The sequence below is a fragment of the Triticum aestivum genome, chromosome 6A, assembly GCF_018294505.1.
Source record: "Triticum aestivum cultivar Chinese Spring chromosome 6A, IWGSC CS RefSeq v2.1, whole genome shotgun sequence".
NCBI lineage: Eukaryota > Viridiplantae > Streptophyta > Magnoliopsida > Poales > Poaceae > Triticum > Triticum aestivum.
In genome coordinates, this window is record NC_057809.1 from 408,244,466 (window position 1) to 408,251,407 (window position 6,942).

Below are 6,942 nucleotides of genomic sequence, written 5' to 3' on the forward strand. Positions count from 1 at the left end.
GAACGGTAAATGCAACAAATTGGTCGTGCTCGATTTTTCTGGATGTGAGGGAGCTTACATGCTGCCCTATGAGTTCCGTGCCAAAGAAATTGATGAGCATCAAGAGCAAAGTTATATGGACAAACAAAGTTTGACTAGTGACGAAGACCAAGAACCAGAGCGTGCAGCTGAACGAAGTATAGCTGACGAAGAGTGGCTGAGTGGAATCCATTCGGGTAATCCGAGTGGAATCTACTCGGGAAATCCAAGTCAAATCTATTCAGGCAATCCGAGTGATGAGGCACGAGATCCAGAAAAAAAGGAAAGAATTATTCAGAAGTGGAGCAAGGTATTGTTCCAGTGGTGCAACCATCTTCTCGTTCCAACGACTTCACAAAGGTACACCTAGCCGAGAGTTTACTCAGTTTTTGATTCGGTCAAAATCATATTGTTGATGCACCCGTTAGTAAGATTCTAATTAATTTTGAAAGACCGATCGAGATGAGTAATCTGTTTGTTTCGAATTATCTTGTTACTAATCATGCTGATCAACACATGGCACCATTCATAGAGGTTAATAGTGACAACTTATTGCAACCAAAGTTGTTCCAGTCATGCCGACTGAACTTTATATTCATATGGGCAACTTTGTTTGTTTCATGCCTGGCTAACATTTGGTCTGAGATGAGACGTATATTCTGTAATTATTTTGGTTGCAGGAGTATAAAGCCAGGTTCAAAGTTATCCAGGATAGCCAATTCAAGAGCATCGGGAAAGGAGGACGAAAACCAATGCATAGATGAGTCGGATGATGTTAAACTGACACCGCTCGGTTGTTTTGTATCGAAGCCGGTATCACAATATCGGTTAATGGACCAGGAGTGTACGTCCAGTGCAGTCATAGTGGATCACATCATCGGTACATCGTTGACTAATCTTATTATTATAATTGATCACGATGTCGAGCCGTCAAGACAAGAGCCAACGCAATGTTCGTTCAAGCAAAATGTCAAAGATTGCAACATGATCCATCAAGTCAAGCAATCGGACAAGATAGGACGATTGGAGTTTGTTGAGGCACGATCATTTGGACAGTCGGATCATTTTGACGGCCATCAAATGTTGACTCGGCTATCTTCAGCCAATTTATCTAAAAGTGGACATGTACATGTCAATGATGATGGGGTCAAGTCTTCGAGCAATGATATTGTTAAAAAGTGCATCAAGAACAATCTTGAAGACGGAAATTCCATCAAAGCTACAATGATAACATCTAGCAGTGGGGCAACAAGAGAATTCAAAGACCAGTGCACGCACAACCAAATAAAGCAAATGCCATAGTAAGCACAAAAGCAAAAAACCGAAAGTCACTTTGGCGCAGTTATTAGAAAAGTACCAAAAGATAAGTGAGGCAAAGAGTGCTTATCAGCCGAGTGAAGCAAAAGCATCGAAGTCACCCCCAAGGCATAAATCTGAAGACTTGGATTAGCAAAGGAAGATGTTGAGCAAGCAGACTTCATATCCTGCTTTTGGGCCGCTAATGCCAATGTCATGGATGCCTCCCTACGCTCATGTAAATCCATATCCATCATGGGGCATGTATGATACAAGGGCAAATTATCCATCTTATTTTAGATCATCTCGCCAACATTATGCAGCTCCAAAAAGATCAACATTTGATGAACAATCACACGTCAAAGACCGTTTCAATCATAAGGAATCAGTCCGGAGCTCAAGGAACAAGAAAGAGGTGGTCAAGCAAATGTACCAGGTCAAGAAAGATGGTCGTAAGTGTGCTACTTCAGATTTGTTCTCAAATAACAAAGAGCCAGTTAAAGTATTGACATTGGCTACAAAAGGCAACGAGGTAAGTCAATCAAGTGCCAAATCTGAAGGGAAGAAGTTGAGAGTGCACAAGGCCAAAAAAGAGTTGGCATTGGTTGAAACAAAATCACAGCCGACGTGCTCACTCGGTTAGCACATTGGCAAGAGAAGGAATTACAAAGACTTAGTGCACATGAGTTGAGAAAGAAGAACATGGCATGGGTTCCCAAGAGGAGCAGTCAAAATAGAAATGATGTCCGACCTTCTATTGCAACAGGTGTTAAAAAGGTGAAGAAAGAAAAGGATGGCCACAAGAGTGCTATTTCAGATCCGATTCCAAATGACAAAAAGACAGCCGGGCCTATGTTGGCTGCTAAGGACAAGAAAGTGAAGCAAGTAAAATTAAAGGATCCAATAGTCAAGTTTGGACAGCCCAAGCCAGAGATGCCCAAAGTCAGGAAGAATTTGCCAGTGCATAAACCAAAGTCCCAGCCGGGACGGCCACTCGGCTTACCATATTCGCAACAGAAGAAGCTAAAACGTCTTATGGCCAAAGAGCTAGAGAAGAGGAACATGGCTTGGGTTCCAAAGGGAAATCCTTGAGTCAAGAACGACATCACATCTCCTGTTGCGAAGCCAGCAGAAATAAGGGAGTAGAAGTGTAAAGCCCGTAGGCGAGGACGACAATTTTCATATAGGAGACTCCAGGAGGCGTCTCATCCATATTCTTCAATCGTACCATCAAAATCAACGCTATGGAATTTATCCTCAGCCGAAACATCTGACTTATTTCGGCTATTCACACTTTGGTGGACGAACTCCCGAGCACTTTTGAGATAAGAACGAATGGCCGATATTTGCATATCGCCCTCAGAATTCATTATGTTGACAAACCCGACATCTGGCTAACGGTGTTCACCATGGTTGATTTCCTACTCCTATAGCCGATGCTTATTGTTTGCCAATACTGGCGAGGCTGACTTAATTATTGAGTCGACCACCAATCAAGGGTCTAGTGTATAAAAGAGCCACGACTCCAAATGTTATTTATTTGCAGGATCCAAGTCAGGAGACAGACGTTGTTTGGCGGAGGCTTGATGGTGTACTTTGATAACGAGTTGAGTCGCCGAACAGTTGATAGTATTCCTTTGAGGTGCATGGTCATAATCGTTCGGCAACCGTCTTCGTTGAAGGGTTCTAATATTCCCAGTGAATGCTTGGACAAATGCAAGGTCCGGATTGACATAAGAAACTTACGTGGAAGACTTTGTGACATCCAATTGTTGTTTTCAGACAACTATTATCCAAGAGGCTCTACCGAAGAAGCAACAAACAAGAGCATATGGATGATTAAAATTATCATACTCAACATGCACAACCGATAGAGTGTTGACATCGTGCTTAAACATTACCCTAAGCAAGGTATTTTCTGGCACGCAAGCTCTGCCAGAAAACAGGGGGGCATGTGTTGACACCTGATTTTTGCAAGATATAGATTGTAATGAAGATGGTCTCGAGTGAACGGGTTTTCAGCATGAAAAGATTCACGTCGCCGAGTGGAACAACTTTGATGTTTCGGTTATATTCATTCGACCTTATCTTACGGACCGAAACTATACTCGGAGTGTCATAATTCAATGTTTTGAGTGGTTTTTGGCCAATAACGTCTTCAAGATGACCTCGAATGAAGGAGCACTCTTAAGGAATTGTCTTTGTCTCGTCGAGCCAATCGATTCTGATATATAAATCATCTCAATCCGAGTTCATATGCAAAAGTTAGAGGCAATACACTGCAGACCGAACCTCAACGGAAATATGGCGCGAGGTGCTAGACACTTGTCTGATAGGTTGCGCGAGTAATTCGGCCATCAAGAAGGCCTTGAATCGAAAAACCTTCAACACGAAAATGTTTTGTCTCGTCGAGCCGATCGTTTTTCATATAAAATTTGTCTCAATCCGATATCGTATGCAACCTGGAGAGGCAAATCAAGATCAGGCTGTGTTTTCAGTCAGGAAATCCGAGTGAAAAGTTTACCATCCGAGCGAAAACCTACCGATCGAGTAAAAGGTCGAGTGAAAACTTACCGATCGAGTAAAAGATTGGCTTCCGAGTGAAAATATAGTAATCCGAGTGAAATTATCATCCGAGTGAAGTTATTCTGAGTGAAAAGATTACCGCCGGAATGAAAACTTGACATTCGAGTAAGATATTGCCTTCCGAGTGAAATATAGTCATCTCAGTGAAAGATTGTCTTCCGAGTGAAATTATAGTCATCCGAGTGAAAGATTGTCTTCCGAGTGAAAGATTGTCTTCCGAGTGAAATTATAGTCATCCGAGTGAAAGATTGTCTTCCGAGTGAAAGAGTCTAACATCCGAGTAAAAAGGTCCAGACGAAAAACTCTAATATCCGAGTGGATGAGCTTGGATCCGAGTGAAACTGAAGATGTGCCCGAAAGGTAATCCAGATGACCTCGGATGGAAAAGTGATCAACACGGAAGTTGTGCGCATCGTCAAAACGGTGAACTTTGGTTTTGGAGTCATTATCATCTGAGATAGTATACGGCCTGTAAGTTTACTACGAGACTCGGACAATCCAGTCCGTTACATGACCGAGTCCGACTGGATATTAAAGATGGCTTCGTAGAATATTCAAGCCGGTCTTATTTGGAAAAGTGTTCAACATAAGAATTGTTCGTCTCATCGAGGCGCACAAGTTTCATATTTGGGCCGTGTTGATCGGAGGTCATATGCAAGCTCGGCGGCCCGCGCAAGGAGGAAGACCGAAGTTGGGCCAGATTCAGACTGAATCCGAGTTGGAATAGAATTAGGACTCTAGGACGTGAATTGATGTAATTTTTTGTAAGGAAAGCCTAGATGAATCCTTTGCTTGTACGGGAAGTCCAGCCGCCTCTTATATATGTTGGGGGTGATGGCCGATTGAACAACACCAATCGAACCAATCAATCTATTACACTTTTGTGTTCATCTATCTTTATCCCCTACCCTTGTATCTTTCTTTCTCGTTATTCGTTCGTTCTTCGCGGTGGAGGGCAGCGATCCACGAGGCTCTAGGGGCGAGCGAATCAACCTAGGGCAGCCCATAGCTGCCGCACTCCCTGACGGGGTCCCTCCCGGGTGTGTGGGGTTTCGGTCTTCAAAAGCGCCCGCTGACTGTCTTGCGTATCGCGCTGTCGGTCGGGTCTCCTTCGACGTGAGCTGCGGTGCATCACCCCCGGCGTCGAGGGTACACGTGACGTGTTCGTGTGTCAACACCATTCACTTGGAATTGTTTCTTTGGAAAGTGCACCGTATGCTCATTACCATTAATATGAAAAGTGAACTTGCTTTTATTGCAATCAACAACAACCCCTGCAGTATTCAAGAAGGGTCTACAAAGGATAATCGACATGTTGTCGTCCTCGGGCATCTCAAGTATAACAAAGTTAGTCAAAATAGTAACATTAGCAACAACAATGGGCACACCCTCACAGATATCGATAGGCATGGTAGTTGATTTGTCAGCCATTTGCAAAGATATTTCAGTGGGTGTGAGTTTATTCAAGTCAAGTCTTTTATAAAAAGAGAAAGGCATAACACTAACACCAGCTCCTAAATCACACAAAGCAGTTTTCACATAATTCTTTTTGATAGAGCAAGGTATAGTTGGTATTCCCGGATCCCCATGTTTTTTAGGTACTCCATCTTTGAAAGTATAATTAGCAAGCATAGTGGAGATTTTAGCTTCCGGTATTTTTCTCTTATTTGTGATGATGTCTTTCATATATTTTGCATATGGAGGCATTTTCAAGATATCAGTCAAGCGAGTACGCAAAAAGACTGGCCTCAACATTTCAGCAAAGCGTTCAAATTCTTGATCGTCATTCTTTTTAGTTGACTTGGGTGGAAAAGGTATATGTTTTTTTAACCCACGGTTCTCTTTATTTACCATGTTTTCTAGCAACAAAGTCTCTTTTGTTATATCTTTTATTTTTAGGTTGTGGGTTATTAAGATCAACATGTGGTTCTATCTCAACATCATTATCTGGTTCTTTTTCATTGGTTGGTTGAGAGTCTTCATGAAACTCATCATTATATTTTTCATTATCATTAGGTGAGTGTTCATTACCAGATTGAGTTTCAGCATCAGAGATAGAAGTTTCATTATCATTATCAGGAGGTTTCTCTATTTCAGGTTCACTAGAGGTGTGCAAAGTCCTATCATTTTTCTTTTTATTTTTCTTTATAGAAGGACTACGCACACTAGCGTTAGCTCTTTGTGAATCTTGTTCAATTCTTTTTGGGTGTCCCTCAGGATAAAGTGGTTCCTGAGTCATTTTACCTCCTCTAGTTGCAACTCTAACAACAAAGTCGTGCATATTATGATTCATTTCATCAACCAATTCTCTTTGTGATTTAGCAACTTGTTCTAATTGAGTTTGAACCATAGAAGCATGCTTTCCAACACCTCTAACGTCATTTGATATTCTAAATAACAAGTCACAAAGCGAGCAATCATATCAGAATTATATTTCAATTGTTTCATAACATTTGCATTGAAGTGATCTTATTTCCTAATGTAGTTTTCAAACTCATAAAGGCATTGGCTAGGATGCATATTGTGAGGATTATCACTATCATTAAACTTCATAAGAGAATTTACCTCTACACCTTAGGCAGTAGTGGTGTATTAAGCCCATGTATTTCTTCAATAGGAGGTAAAATTTTAACATCCTCGGCTTTAATACCTTTTTCCTTCATAGATTTCTTTGCCTCTTGCATATCTTCAGGATTGAGATATAATATACCCCTCTTCTTCAGAGTGGGTTTAGGCGGTGGTTAAGGAATAGTCCAATCATCATAATTTTTCAATATGTTATTCAATATTTCTTCAGCTTGTCCAACAGTTCGTTCGCTGAAAACACAAGCAGCACAACTATTTAGGAAGTCCCTAGAAGCTTCGGTTAGTCCATTATAGAAGATATCAAGTATTTCATTTTTCTTAAGAGGATGATCAGGCAAAGCATTAAGTAATTGGCAAAGCCTCCCCCAAGCTTGTTTCAGTTTCATATCATGAGTAAAAAGGGTGGCTATAAGTGAGGGGGGGCACGTGGGGACCACAACCCACCATGGCGTGCAT